The sequence below is a fragment of the Podarcis melisellensis genome, assembly GCF_964234715.1.
Source record: "Podarcis melisellensis genome assembly, chromosome: 14".
Classification (NCBI taxonomy): Eukaryota; Metazoa; Chordata; class Lepidosauria; order Squamata; family Lacertidae; genus Podarcis; species Podarcis melisellensis.
The window spans coordinates 30,235,709-30,251,175 of NC_138546.1; the positions used below are offsets into that span (position 1 = coordinate 30,235,709).

At 41.9% G+C, this 15,467-nt stretch overlaps 2 long non-coding RNA genes across 4 annotated transcripts in view; both read right to left on the bottom strand.

Annotated features, from left to right (window-relative positions):
- Positions 1-15,467, bottom strand: part of LOC309356935 — a 194,065-nt gene that overhangs the window by 20,649 nt on the left and 157,949 nt on the right. The gene's annotated exons all lie outside the window — the stretch shown is intronic.
- On the bottom strand, positions 10,884-12,976 carry LOC309357005. The gene is made up of 2 exons (XR_014163011.1): positions 12,910-12,976; positions 10,884-11,304 (listed from the first exon to the last, which is right to left on the bottom strand). It is a non-coding gene; the product is annotated as an uncharacterized lncRNA (long non-coding RNA).

The window sequence follows — 15,467 nt, forward strand, 5'->3', positions numbered from 1 at the left end:
TTTTATGCAGACCAGCCTTTGCGGCTGTTTAGATTTATTCACCAGTCACCTTAATGTTTATTTGTATTGTTCTACTGTGACGTGACATGGTGGTATAGCAATATTTTTGTAAATAAATAAACGAACAGTAAATCACACTGAGTTAGACAGAGTACAAGTCTGACTCAGTCTGAGGCAGCTATGCTCCTATGCCTCTGTTCACTCCAGGGTCATTCAGTCGAAAACAGGATTATTTTGACATAAATAGTTTGGGGAATGCACACATGAACTCTTAATAAATGGTGCAAAAGTTGGATTGGTGTATTTCCATAATGCTGTGCCTGCTGACAAATTAATCCAATTAACAAAGGTGAAAGTTTATAATTGGGGTTAACTTGAATTCAAGTGGTCATTGTTCATGTCCCCCCCATTGTGTTCTCTCCTAAATAACTCACCACGATCCCTCAACCTTGGCATCAAAGAGAGGGGCTGACTATCTAGAAGAAAGTAAATATATAGTTTGGATTTTTTTTTAAAAAAAATATATGATAACTGTGTGAAACAATGGGGTAGTTTCTTTAAAAAAAAAGATTGGGGGTGCAGTGAGGCAAGGGATCATCATTTCCCCCCTTAACCTTTCTTAAGCTTAGAGCATTTTAAAATAGTTCAAGTCCCTATTGTACTTCACAGTTTGCTGCACAGTTGAAAAAGGAATACATCTTTTCTGAGATGGACCCCAGACTCTGCTTTTTAATAGGCATGCTAATGAGATTCGGTGGCTTCATTTCCCAGCGTGCTGAAGACTCCAATAAATCTTGATTGTTCACCACCCCCAGAGAAGCTCAAGACTCAGATCACAGTCCTCTAAACAAGCATTGTTGATATAGATGGAGAAATTTGATTCAGTTCTCATTTAAAGGTGACCCTACCTATTTTGCACTTTCTGAAACAATAAAAGGAACGAAAAACAGCCAGCCATCAAAATGTGCATTTCTCTGAATTCTGCAGTGTAGACCTCCAACCAAACAAGGTGAACAAAACCACATTTACCAGGGCAAAATTCATCAGCATTTCTGTGTGAAATTCTTCTAATATGTATATTTTTGTACACATGCCTAATCCACACATATTTATGAAGCATTTTTCCCTAATGCAATGCATTTCTTCATCTCATTTTTCTCTAACATATGCATTTGTATGTACACTTTACCCTAATGTATGCATTTTTGTGCATATTATCTGGCTGGAATATCGTGTTGAAAAATTCAGAGAAGTGTAAATTTTGAAGGATGGTTGTGATCTATCTGATGAATGAGGTGAGCCGCTGCTGCTCAAAGGACTGGTGGGCCAGACCAGTGGCACACTCAACACTCAAGTCTTCAGAGAAAGAAATCACATAGTCTCAGAATTTGTCTAGCCAAGCTCTGAGAAGCCTTCCTCACCTAGCATGAGAGAGAAACCCTATTCTACTTGTGCAGCTAGAATTGTGTGTATGTGCATTTGCAAACTGAAGTTGCCTCATTGCATGCCAGACCACTCGCTCATCCATCTAGCTCAGTTTTGTCTACTTCAACTGCAAGAGTCTCTCAAACCTTTCCTTCTGCATTTCTGTAAGCAAAGCATGTGCTCTACCACTGAAGCACTTGAGAATAAGGCTGTGTGCACATTACCATTTATTCGACATGCTATGCCTTCCCATTGCTGGTTTTTGAATCTACATACACTCGGCACTGGCCAAAATCCATACTGATCCTGGTCCTGTTGTTTTTAAAACAAACATTGCTGTTTTTGGTGTGTTGTACCTCAAGCTAGCTCCATTTGGACTATAAAACCTGAGCCATGTTTGCTTTACAGTTAAGCCAGGTATGTACATTTGAGACAGCCATCATGCATGCACAGAAGACAGTTTCCTGAATAGGAGTTATGGGAGAGGGGGTGGTTGCAAGCATGGAAAAATCAAACAGGTGGTGTGCATTGGGTGAAGACATCCCCATCCCCTCTCTGATGTGTACAACAATATGCAAATGTGACTTGAAATGCAGTGAAAGGAAATGACCTCATGGTGTTTTAAGTGGATAAAGTCCACCTAGCCTTAATTTTTTGCCAGTATCCCCTCTATTAATGCAGGAGTGGCCAGTGTGGTGGCCTCAAGCAGTTGGTTGGACTAACATCAGCCTGCGTCAATATGGCCAATGGTGAGGGGTGAAGTGATTTGCAGTCCAGTAACATCTGGAGGGCCAGAGGCCCACCATTCCTGGTTTAACATAACACATAGAATGAAGAAAGACAGATCTTAGGACCTGTCTCTAGCATACATTCAAAGCAGTATCATACTACTTTAAACAGCTATGGTTTCCTCCAAAACATTCTGGAAACCACTATTCCCACAACAGAGCTACAACTCCCAGAGTTCCCTGGGAAGAGGCATTAATTGTTAAACCGCTCTGGGAACTGTAATTCTCTGAAAGGGATAGGAGTCTTCTAACAACTCTCAGTGCCCTTAACAAACTACAGCTCCCAGGATTCTTGGGAAGGGGAAGCCATGACTGATTAAGGTTTCATACTTCTTAAGATGCATAGTGCAGATCCATATGTGCAAATAAGATGTCAAAATAAAACTTCAGAAAAGAAGGCTTGTGTTGAAGGAGGAGGAGGAGGAGGAGGAGGAGGAGGAGGAGGAGGAGGAGGAGAAGAAGAAGAAGAAGAAGTCAGGATAACTTACAAATAAAATAAGAAAATGGGGGGGGGAACAATTCCACTTCTGTTCATCCAAAAGCTGTAGGCTAGAATGGAATCTCTGGGTTTAAGTTGTGATATGGTGCAGTGTTTGTGCATCATATGTTGTGTAGCCCTATAGCACTGAAAATGAATTTCTTAACAACTCAGAAATGTACAAATATTAGCCAATACATCAGTCAGTATCAACATGGGACCTTCCACCATGGCCAAGTTGCTCCAAGGACATCTGGGGTAGATTAATAACCTGAATTAATTAATTAGCTTTCTCTTTTCCTGGGTTTCACCTCTCTCTTCCTCATTTCATCTCTTTCTCTTACTCACTTTCCTCTTTTGACCTAGGTCTTGAAGAATAATTTCCTAGAAGACTTTACAAATCCTTTAAGAATGCACTCTTTCTCCAGACATATCCCTGTACCCTCTGCGAAGACTGATTGGAGTTATTTTTTTAAAATTGATTTTTGGCTTATGGAATTGTGTGTTTTTTAAAAAGAAGGAGGGGAAGTGGCCATAAGTACAATTATAATTCTAAGGGATTTCTGTGTTTGTGTGCACAGAAAATATGAGTGACTACATCTGTGATCCTTTCGTTTATACATTATCATTCACCGTGAGATGTGAAAAGCTGTTATTATAATGGAACCACAGTTAACCAAAACCTTAATTTCTACCTTCCTTTCAAGGCTAGCATCTTGGTCTGGCCTGGCCTTACCAAGACTGAGATGGTAAACCTTCAGCCCAGGGGCCAAATCCCTCTCCATCTGGCCCTTGGGAGATCCCTTCTCAACATCAATACATTCCTTGGGTGTTTTTGCCCATCTGGAATGTGTGTGTGAACTCTGATAACACCTCATGCATTCCTTCAAGGAGGATAGAGAGGGGTGCATATGTGCAGAAATTGCACAAACACAAAATTCACACCCATTGTTCTGCCCACTTTTGCCTCTGACTCCACTCACCAGTAGTTTGCCACTCCCGAACCAAAGGTTGCCCATTAGAGAACATAGCTCATGGGCAGAAAAATATTTGTGAAGGCCCACCATAATGTTCATTGCTGACAGATACGTTGGGCCACATGACTTTTCCCAATGGGACAGGGGAGAATAGGAAATGCTTTGAAAACGCAACAACATTCTATTTATACCCTGCCCATCTGGCTGGGTTTCCCCAGCCACTCTGGGTGGCTTACAGCATATCTGATAAAAGCATTGATCCTTAAAGTCTTCCCTAAACAGAGCTGCCTTCAGATGTCCTCAAAAAGTCAAATACAACACAAATGGATGAGGTTAGCTCCCTTCCCTCTGCTCTGCCATCCTGGGTATTCTTTAGTGGTAGTTGCTACCGACTGGGGCTGGTAGGGCAACAATAGGTGGTGCCAGGTAGGTGGGTGGGAGGGCAGCAGATAGAGTACGCATGCTCTAACAGCATCCATATCACCCAGGAGATCAAAGCCACAGATATAAGAGAAGAGTCATTCTCTTGTCTGGAAAGGTCACTTCCAGGTGCACATGGAGAATCTGTTTTCCACAGAGCTCAGCAATGGAAGTGTGCAGCTGTATTGAGGTAGCAGTAGGTGTTGAAATTCTGCACTCCTAGCAATTTTGTGCCCAGAGCAACCCGCCCTATGCTACACTACTGGCTCTTCTTATGTTCTTAGGATGTAAGTAAGAAGGCAGGCAGGTGGGGACTATCTGAGGGCAGACCAAAGTTGGTGGGGCAGTTCCTCATGAGCCTTAATGATCAGCCTCTACTGGTATTATTTATTTTGCTTTTGGCCTGAGCAGACCACGTACAAAAAGTGAAATGGAGCAGAGGTGGCTATCCACCAGAGCAACAAACTCTCAGGAGGGCTTTATAATGAGCAGATGAGTTGCTGATGATTGTTTGGGCAAGCTCAGCCATGCTTCCCCTCCCCACCCGTATCTTTCCACTCAGCCTCCCCCATTGCAGAAAAGTTAAATATATCTGCACAATTCTGGGCCACATTGGAGCAGATGCAGAGCCTTGTTTTAATTAAATCCATTTTCCCGCCACTCGTGTGGCTTCTATGGATGTGGAGGTGTTACCCAAGAAATTTAAAAGAGGGGCAGAGCTGGAGAAAGAGGGAGAGGGAGAGGTGAGTTCAGTAGGGCAATGAGATGGGGGTTAACAACACTGCTTAAGATCAAGGGCTCAAGTGCTGTGATACTGGCAGACTCGAAAACTTTAATTTACTGTCACTGTTAGCCCCCTTTGAGGTTTATGGTGGTATTTATACACACAACATCAATCACACAAAACAAGGAGGGGGGATTTATAGTTTGTTTTAAAGACTGCAAATGCAATGTAATGCAAATGGCATGCCTCATGGGCATTTACGTTTAATGGGAAAATTACAGATGCAAAAGATTGGTAGAACAAATTTTAAATTGACTTTATTACATTGAGTGCTCTGTGTGTGCGTGTGTGTGCAGTTGGCTCTCTCTCTCCTTGTCTCCTTTCTTCTAGGGAGTACTTTTTTATTTTGTAGTCTCTCTCGTCTATATACACACACAGGCAGAAGAGCACAGGAAAAGCCCTGCTGGATCAGGCTAAAAGACCATGAAGTCCAGTATCCTGTTCTCACAGTGGCCCCCCAGATGCCCCAATGGAACCCCACCCCCAAGGAGGACATGAGCACAATAGCACTACTCTACTCCCTTGCGAGTCCCAGCAACTGGCATTCAGAGGCCTCCTAAGCTTAATGGTCTGATGGCTTGAATCAGCAAAAAGCAGTTACATATATCCTGAATAAGCCTTACCCATGGGGATTGTGGTAGTCCAAAGGAACATAAGAAGCGCCTTGCATCAATGGTCCATCAAATCCAGCATCCTGGCTACCTAGATGCCTGTGGGAGGAAACCCAGGGCTGGCCTGTTCATGAGGCAGACTGAGACAGCTGCCTCAGTTGGTAGGATCTAGTGGGTGCCACCACTGGAGAAGTAAGAAGTGGCAGTGGCTTCTGGGTTCTCATGAGATCTCGTCAGGGTTCTCATGAGATCTTGTGGCGTTCTCAAGAGATCTTGATGGAACCTGCCACCAATCAACTTGGGAAGCAAGGCTACAGCAGGGACAACACTTTCCTCTTTTACCCCACGTGGCGAAACAGGATGTGCTGTCCCTGGGGAAACCTGCAAACAGGACCTGAGTGCAACAGTGCTCCCCGCTCCTGTGTTTTCCAGCAACTGGAAGCATACTGCTTCTGACAGTGGAGGCACACACAAAGCAAGGCAATACAGGGATGGGGGTCGCAGTTGGTGCTTTCTAGCTAAAATGACACAGAAGCCTGTAGGACATTCCCTGAAGCAAGTTTCACTGAAAGGAAGAGGAGCTGTGCAACAGGAGTTGGCAAAGGTAGCTCTCATTCACACTCCAGAGGCATACTTTGTCCAACTTTCATTCAGTTTGATGGATACTGTGAAGAAGACCTTCATAGATTGTGTCCTTAACTTCCATATATCTGTGGTGGCCTTGCTTCTTCCATTGTAATTGGTGGATTGGAATTTACAGTAAATATGCCAAAATGTCACATTTCCACCCCCTGTATTTGAAGCAGTGTGCTTGATGAGGGTTCAGCTCCCAAGGTTGGGTCATATCATCTCATGTTCTGAAAGCTTTGGGATATTCCTAATGCTTTAATTAGTATAATGACACAGGAGGAGTGGCCTTGGTTTTCAGGAAACCTGTTTTCCTGCAATGATGACCACAATTCTTCTCTTTTCCATAACAATCTGAGACCATGGTTTGAAGTCCATGTGCTTTTGAGAGTCGTTTTTTTTTTTTTTTACTTTTTCCCCAGGGGAGGGACAGCATTAAAGGATCCGTTTCTCAACATACCATGCTAACAAAAGTGTCCTTAGGAGTGTCATTCATTGCTGGTGCAACATTATAACATCATGGTCAGTTACACCTAAAAATAAAACAAAATGCATGTGTGGTGCTTCCAGTTGGAACAGGGAGAAGCTGGAACCGGTGTTTTCCCCTGAAAACCCATCCAATTCTTGCCACATGCCAAAACATAAACCAGATTGCATAAAGGCAAGGTTTTTCATAATTTCCTCAGATTAGGTTTTTATTAATGCCTGTCAACAGCAAGCGATAGGCATTAACAGCTGCCGGCCGCCACGCCAGCACTGACTTCATTGCTAATCTAAAGCCAACAGTAAGCCCTTTGCGAGCCGGCTGATTGCAAAGGAATTGGTCCCTGTTTGCATTCAACTTCAAAAAAAAGATGGACTTCTCTTTCTTTCGGGAGGAGTGCATAAGTGCTGCTGCAGGAATTCCGGTTTCATGTAGACTAAACTGATTATCATCTACAAAGGTTCCAGGCATCCAGCATGTCTTCAGGGTTGAGCCTTTTGCACTGTGAGCCTGCATCACTTGGGACAAGTTCAGACTGTGTTGTTCCATGGATGAGTCATCATTCCCAGTCTAAACAGATGGCTAAATATAGCCAGGAATTCTGCATTGAGAATAACTGGATAATGCAACTTGCATTATTTCTTATTTAATTTTTATTAATTGTCTTTCCCATGAGTCTCCAGGCAATCCACATTTTTAATAATAATAAAAAACCGAACAAACAATACTTTTTTAAAAAATTAATGATAGATTCAAAAACAATACAAAATAAAGAACTAAGGCAGGGATATCTTCCCAGCTGGAAAACCTTGCTGAAACCAAAATGTTTGCAATTGTCCAAATAATGGGTGCCTGTCGTATCTCAACAGGGATGCTCTTCCACAAAACAGAGAGCACCACACATGAAAACTCTGCTCCAAGTTACTGTGGAGCAGGCTTCTGATATTTTAGGGACTGCAAGGATAAATTCTGCAACAGCGACCCACTGGACATATAAGGGACAAGGTGGTCTCTGTATAAGTTAAGAGTGGAGTGATTTACACAGAAATCCATGAAGATGGAAGTGGAAGTTTAGAGGAACATCAAGATTTATGCATCTGCAGGTTACGGAAAAACAAAAACCGCTAACATTGCATGAATGAAACTGTGCCCGGACAGAGACAGATGAAGGGGTATGGGAGGGGGGAGTTCCCCTACATTCCTATGAAACTAGAAGAAGTCATAATTGATTAACTGTTTTTCTAAAACTTTCCTAAGAAGACTAATTTTGTCAGTTACACTTTGTGCCAAGTCAGCCACTTTGGTGTCATTGAAAAATTAACCAACATTTCTGTGTGGCCAATTGCCTGCGTGACGAACATTTTCTCAAATACGCAATCAGAGGACCGTTACTTTTTCTTCTGAACAGTATTTGTAGCTTAACTCAAAATGAACAAAAAGAGAGATTAAAGATGAAGTACTCAGGAAGTGGCAGGGTGGGTGGGGGTCCTGGGCAAGTAGATAAGCCCAGACCTAGACAAATCTGGGCTTCACGGATACTTGGAAGACAAGTGGGTTCTAAACACACATGAGGTTTGCACACACATGAGGCAATCAAGAGGCATTATCAAAGTTCAAATGCAGACTCCAGTCTGGCAAAAGCATTCAAAGAGGCACATGGAGCAATATTGTGAGAGGTGTGGCCTAAAGACAGGGGCTTGGCTTTGGGAGGGTATGATACCTCAGCCCTTGGTAGCCATCTTATCTGCCACTTCTGTGTTGAGTGAGTTCCCCGGGAGTGCCCTGAGGCATTTTTTTTTTTTTACCCACCCTTCACCATAAGGCTCCAAGGCACACTACATTATTAAAATCAGTTTGAAGCCAACAATAGTCAAGAGAATAGGGTGGATCCTAAAATATGTATCTCTTGTGTCACATATTTAGCATATGACAGAAGCCACATAATGAAGATGCCAGAAACACCCCTGTGAGGAAGAAATTCTGTAACGTAAGGGCTACCACAGAGGAAGACCTTTCCTGGGCTACCACCTTCTCCCCATGTTTCTGAGAGTGGGAGAACTACCAAGCCCCCCCTTCAAATCTTAACAGGAAAGGAGGTGGTCTTTCAGACACTTGGGCAGTGGGCCACAGACGGCCCAAGCGCCAGAGTTTCCCCACCCACCCCTGTCCTAAATTCTGTGGCCTAAAAACAGCCCTTTTCATCTTATTCTATGGCCAACCCAATCAGCCATAAAAGAAGCCACTGAATCAAAATATAATAGAATTGTAGAGCTGGAAGGGACCCAAGGGTCATCTAGTCTAACCCCCTGCAATGTAGGAATCTCAACTAAAGCATCCCTGGCAAATGGCCATCCAACCTCTGCTTAAAAACTCCCAGTATGTTTCCGAGCACAATTCAAAGTGTTGGTGCTGACATTTAAAGCCCTAAAGGGCCTCGGTCCAGTATATCTGAAGGAGCACCTCCACCTCCATCGTTCTACCCAGACACTGAGGTCCAGCTCTGAGGGCCTTCTGGCAGTTCCCTCACTGCGAGAAGCCAAGTTACAGGGAACCTAGCAGAGGGCCTTCTCGGTAGTGGCACCCACCCTGTGGAACGCCCTCCTATCAGATGTCAAAGAGAAAAAACAACTACCAGACTTTTAGAAGACATCTGAAGGCAGCCCTGTTTAGGGAAGCTTTTAATGTTTGATGCATTACTATATTTTAATATTTTGTTGGAAGCTGCCCAGAGTGGCTGGGGAAGCCCAGCCAGATGGGTGGGGTATAAATTATTATTATTATTATTATTATTATTATTATTATTATTATTATTATTATTATTTTCTGATGAAGGAGAGTCCGCCACCTTCCAAGTTAGTCCGTCCCACTGTCAAACAGCACTGACACCACAAGGGGACAATTTATTTTCTCCTCTTTGATATGCCTTACTATGCCCTAACTACGCCTCTCTGCTCCCCCACTGCCTGACTTTGTGACTTTTTGGCCCCCCCTCCCCTTTAATAACCTGGTTATTGAAGCCTGTTCCTCAAGAGTCTTTTCATATCTGCCGCGCAACCAGCAAGCAAATTTCTTCCAAGTTGCTCAACAGTCTATTGCCTCCTTTTCTTCGCTGCTGAAGCATTTCATTGCCGTTCCATTGACTGGGAGGTGTTCTGTTACATTGGAATCAATAGCTTAGGGGCTCTCTGGCACACTGATTAGCTTGTCAGTCAGAGCCGGGGGCAGGGGGGGGAGGTAGCATAAATCCCGAATACCAGGGCCACCAGTTTGAAAAGCGAGGAATGCAGGCAGCTCAGATGGGGGGCTTTAGCAGCCACCTGTCGCTCTCTAACATGTGCAAAGTGTATTAACTTCTTTGCTGCTACATGCCTGAAAGGTCACCTGAGAAAGAGAGAGAGAAAGGGAGACAGAGAGAAGTTTTAACTCTTTTGGAATCCTTTCGCTCATGCTTGTGGTTTGGAAAACCACACTTTGAAAGCACATTTCCCCTCCCCACCCAAAGAATCCTGGGAGCTGTAATGCACCCATCGCAGAGCTACAGTCCCCAACACCCTTAGCAAACTGTAGTCCCCATGATTATTTGGGGTGGAGTGTGGACTGTGGTTTAAACGTATGGTGTGAATACAGTTCAAGTCATGAATGGAAATCATGTTTGTGCACATAAAATAGCAGAGCTAATTGTAATCCAAAACAACTACAGGGGGCCAGGTTGGTGAATCCTGTACCAAGCACTGCACTGCACTGCACTGGCTCCCATGATATTACAGCTCACCATTCAAGTAAGGAAGCAGAGGGAAAAGGGTAGATGCCAAAGTATTTTTATTGCTGTAAAAAAAAAAAGGTGATGTTCTCTCCTGTTGTCACAAGGGTCTTTTTTGCTGTGTATGTGGTATTACGATATTGCCAAAAGTCCAAACAGGCTAGAGGAAAATGACACATTTATGTTCCAGATTTATTTATTTATTTTTAAAAAAACAAGCATTCCACTTTTCAAAGCAGCTAAGATAACGTACAGTGCATTTTAGTTACTTCTTTGATTACATTTATGAATTGCTTCCCACGAAATATCTCAAAGCAATTTCACAGCAGAAAACATCAGCCATTAAAACCAATTCCATGTGTAAAAACAATTCAAACCAATTCCATATGTAAGAACAATTTCGTACATACAACTGAAAACAACCCAACTCACACACACACATGGATTGAAATATACAGACATAAATAGAAAAGCAAAGAAACAATGAAAACGTCAAATTCAGGATTATTATTTTTTTTAATAAAAAAAAAATCTCCATTTGTAGTCCACAGGAGTATCACACTTTAAATACTACTCTAACAGTGCGATCCTATGCATGTATACTGAGAAGTAAGTCCAATCAAGTTCAGTGGCACTTCCTGGATAAGAGTATATAAAATTGCCACTTACCAGGGATCAATGAGACTGACTTCTGAATAGACACAGATGAGATTACTATGAAGAAGTCTAAGTAGAGGAAGAAGAAGGTTGTTACTCTCCAGTCCTAGACTGACATGCTAGTTCAGGGTTCCTAGCTTGCAGCACTCCAGACGTTGTTGAACCCATCTCATTTCTGTGATTGCAAATTGTTTTCATCTGTTTTTAATTATGTTTGTTCATTTTTGTAACCTGCTCTGGAACTTAGGATGAAGGGTGGATAAATAGTAATAGTTAAGTCAAACAAGATTTGACTTAAAACACTCATATAAGGAAAAGTGTGGAGAAATTCATTTCAGCACAATAACATACATACTGAAAGACAAATTTCTGACAATGACTTCATAAACACTGTGTATGAATGCATGGAAAGAGGCATCAGGATCTTTACCTGACCTTATCCACCAGCTCACACATTTAAAGTCTCTTTAACACAAAGGGCAGTGGGCATTCATAAACTTCAGCAACCACTCTTCATTTCTGCAGGGTGTGAAAAACAGAGGTCCCTGAGCAAGCAAAGCCTAGAAAATGTGGAATTAGCAGAAAATGCCACTGGGTTTGTTTTCCCGCCCCACCCTTACCTAAATATTCATTTCTACACACCATGAAGGTCTGCACAAGGCTGGAGAACATCTAATATAAGTAACACATTCTGAATCCAATGGTAAGAGCTCTCTGGAAGGCAAGGATATGGAACCAAATCAGCTTCCAAGTAAAAGTGTCATATTGCCCTTCAAACCCAAGAAAGCCTTCTTGCAGGCACTTATTATCCGTCTTCCTATCTCAGAAGACCACAAAAGGAAATCCTGTGCTTAGAATATTATAGCTTGAGCTTCAGCAAGGATTTCTCTCCTTTTTTGTAGTTAACCACATTTGGGGTTTCCTAGAAACCCTTTACAAACTTACCACAACCCACAAACTACAGCGGTACAGCACAAATTGGGATTATTGCTAGTCCTTACTATGTTATATTAATTCCCTAATTTTTGCTTTTACTATTATGATTAATGCTTTACAAGTCTCCTTAGATTCTGCAAGCCACAAGCTGAGGGCAAGTTGTGCCAATCTGAGAGCTTGCTGAAAAGTCTTGCTATTAACAATGGAAAATAGTGTTAGGTTCAACTAATGGGAAAAGAAAAATGGAGGGTCCTTCTGTTTTTTTTAAGCCTGCCCCCCCCAAAAAAAGCCAAGCATTTTGAAGCTTTGAATTGGCCCAATCCACCAGGCTCTTCTTATGAGTGAGGAACTGTGTCAAAAGATGGAATTTATATCGGTGTTTTATTTATTAGTAATTTGTACCAATGCTTTATTGCATATTTTTGTAACCTTTGCTGTTTTAGTGTGCTGTACATCACTTAGAGATAATGTTCATTATATTAAGCAGTGTGTAAATGATCTAAATAAAGAAACTTTGAACTTGGGAAGAGAACACCATTTGCTGTGTCGCCTCAGGTGGCAAAATGTCTTGGGCTGCCCCTGCTGGCAACAAAATACTATGACTAGAGCCATCTCAAACCTGAAGCCTGCTCTGTGGACTTCATATTATGTAACAGGTGCAGCTGCCATTTCCCCTGCCATAACATATACAACTACATGGAAACCCCAATGGCAGGGAGGGCCCCACTCCAGTGAACAACACCTGTGGGAACCCCCAGTGTTATAAAGATGTGTTATATGAACCAAGGACCTTTGTGATTGTGCAAACGTTACTCAACCCAGCCCTCATCACAATGAATACTGCTAGAGACAGCAAAGATGTGAGATTTCCCTGTCATGGGCAGTGTTGTTAATTCAGCAATCTCAGAAGCAAAGTCAGGCTAAATCATCCCTACAAATGTGGTTACTCAGCAGAGAGATACGTTGACATTTCTTTTTCTTTTCCGCTTCTCCCAATTTTTCACCTGTAAGGATGTTGATTTCTCACCTTCTGCCGAGGGAAAGAAAAGTCATTTTGAACCATGCAAACAACATAAAACTTTTAACCACTCAACAAAACTCTCCTCTATTCCTGACACGGAATATGATTCTTCCTCTTGGAAAATACTGTATTAACTTTCCGTTGACACCTTCACTCACACACTCACACACATGCTAAACATTCTCATATATCTTTCCACCACAAGCCCATTTAAACTGATAGACACAATTAATTATTGTTTTTTCCTCACACGGTTTTGAAAATTACCTCAGGCATCTAAAAACAGGCCTGAAACTTGTAGCCACTTGATGCTTCTGCCAGGGGAAAGGGATTTTTATATATTTTAGGGCTGTTAACTGATCATCATCTTTTTAAAAATAGTTGATTAATCACTTGCTTATTAATCAGTTCATTTCATTTAAATATATCTGCATGTCACCAAAACCAATCTATCACCAAAGCCTTCCTTTCCTTTCCTTTCCTTTCCTTTCCTTTCCTTTCCTTTCCTTTCCTTTCCCTTTCCTTGTATTGAAATAAGTATGAGATAACTTTATGTAAAAGGTATTAAACAGAACAGCTAACAATGTCAGAAGCAAATGCTGCCTTGAATATGTTATTTGGGATCCATTATTTGAAAGACTCCCTGTGTCCATGCAAACTTTTCTGAGTCCTGAGATAAGACACAATCAGAACAGTGGGTACCATGGGCATGACCTTTTCAATGATGGCCCCACATATTTGGAATTCCCTCCTCCAAGTAGTGAGTCTGGCTTCCTCACTGATGGTATTAAAGGAGACGTTTAAAAAAGGTTTTGTTCCACTTGGCATTTGATTGATAGCTTTATGTTACCTCCAGTGCTTTTTTCTGGAAAAAATGTGGGGGAACTCCCCAGAAAGTCAGTTAGTTATTTAGTCAGTCAGTCAGTTAGTTTGTTTGTTGCAGGCCCAGTTGCAGTGCCCCACCCCCTGGGCAGTAGCTAAATGTAAGATATGATTAATAAACTCAAGCAGACAAGGATCTGAATTAGAAATGGCCACAACTTTATTGATTACAGATGTAGATGAATTTTGGCTCAGGCATTGTGTGTATATCCATTCCAGCCCCTTCCCTCCCCCAAGAAAAAAAATACTATCTAATTTTAAACTGGTAAGGGAATTGCCTTCATGGGTGTAGTGCACTGGTTAGAGTGTTGGACTCAGACCTGGGAGACCCAGGTTCAAATCCCCAAACAGACATGAGAGTGGCTTGGGAAACCCAGCCAGATGGGTGGGTTTATTATTATTATTATTATTATTATTATTATTATTATTATTATTATTATGAAGCTCACTGGGTGACTCTGGGCCAGCCGCTGTCTCTCAGGAAGACCTGTCTTACAGGGTTGTTGTGAGGATAAAACAGGAAGAGATAGAGCCATGTATGTTACCTTGAGCTCCTTGGATAATAAATAAAAATGTAATAATAATTACTGCTCTTTTCCCCCAGCACAAGCTTAACCATGTCTACTCAGAACCATGTCCTATTGAATTCAATGGGGCTTACTCTCAAGTAAGTGGCCTTAGGATTGCAGCCTTCATTCTTAATTTTTTGGCTTTTTTAAATGCTTTCTTTGATATTTGCATTTTATTGACTTTTCCTTGGCCACCTTGGGAGGATTTCGCCTAAAAGGCAAGATATAAATGCAGTAAACAAGTAAATCAATGCAGTGCGCAGCCTGCAATTTCACTCACAGAGGAGGCTAATTCTGAACTGCTGATAATTTAATAGGTAAAACGTAGTAATTATATTTTTCCAAGCATATCTTTAACCAAAAAGAGCAGACCTCTTTCATTGTTGTTGAAAAAACAGAACCAAACAGATTATTAGATCCTGTCTGCAGAAAGCTAACATGTCAAGGAAAAGAGTCCTAGAGTAGCTAAATCCCTGGTGTCCTGTTTTTCTATGTTCAGGGATTTGGAGGTATCTTGTAAAAAGAAAAGAAAAAGTGGGGCAAATGTATAGAAATTATTCCAGCTTGCGGTCTCCTAACTATATACTGACATAGTAACCATATAACACCTTGTGGAATTGCCTCACTTATTGCATTGCACACTCTCGCCCTCACACAGCAAACTCCTAATTTGCATATCATCCATCAAATGTGTCTATTTCCTTCTGTTGAATGTTGCAGGACCCACTCTGTCTGTATTTATGTGCTCTCAAAATCCTCATTTCTGAAAAACTGGCATCATTTTGGCCAGGTTCAGAATTTCAGTTCCAAGTCCGACCCCTTCTTGCCAGAGCGATGCTGAGAGTTTGGGCTGTGTCCTAACTGGCAGCATAAGCCATTGTTACGAACACAAAACAGTCTGAAAGACCTCTCATGGCCTCTTTTAGCATGCAATGTCATCTGTTGCCACAGGTTGTGCAAGGCTGAGGGCTACACATGCCAGCCCGAATTATGCAACTTCATATGTGATAGGAAATTCAACAGAGGATTGTGTGTGTGTGTGTGTGTG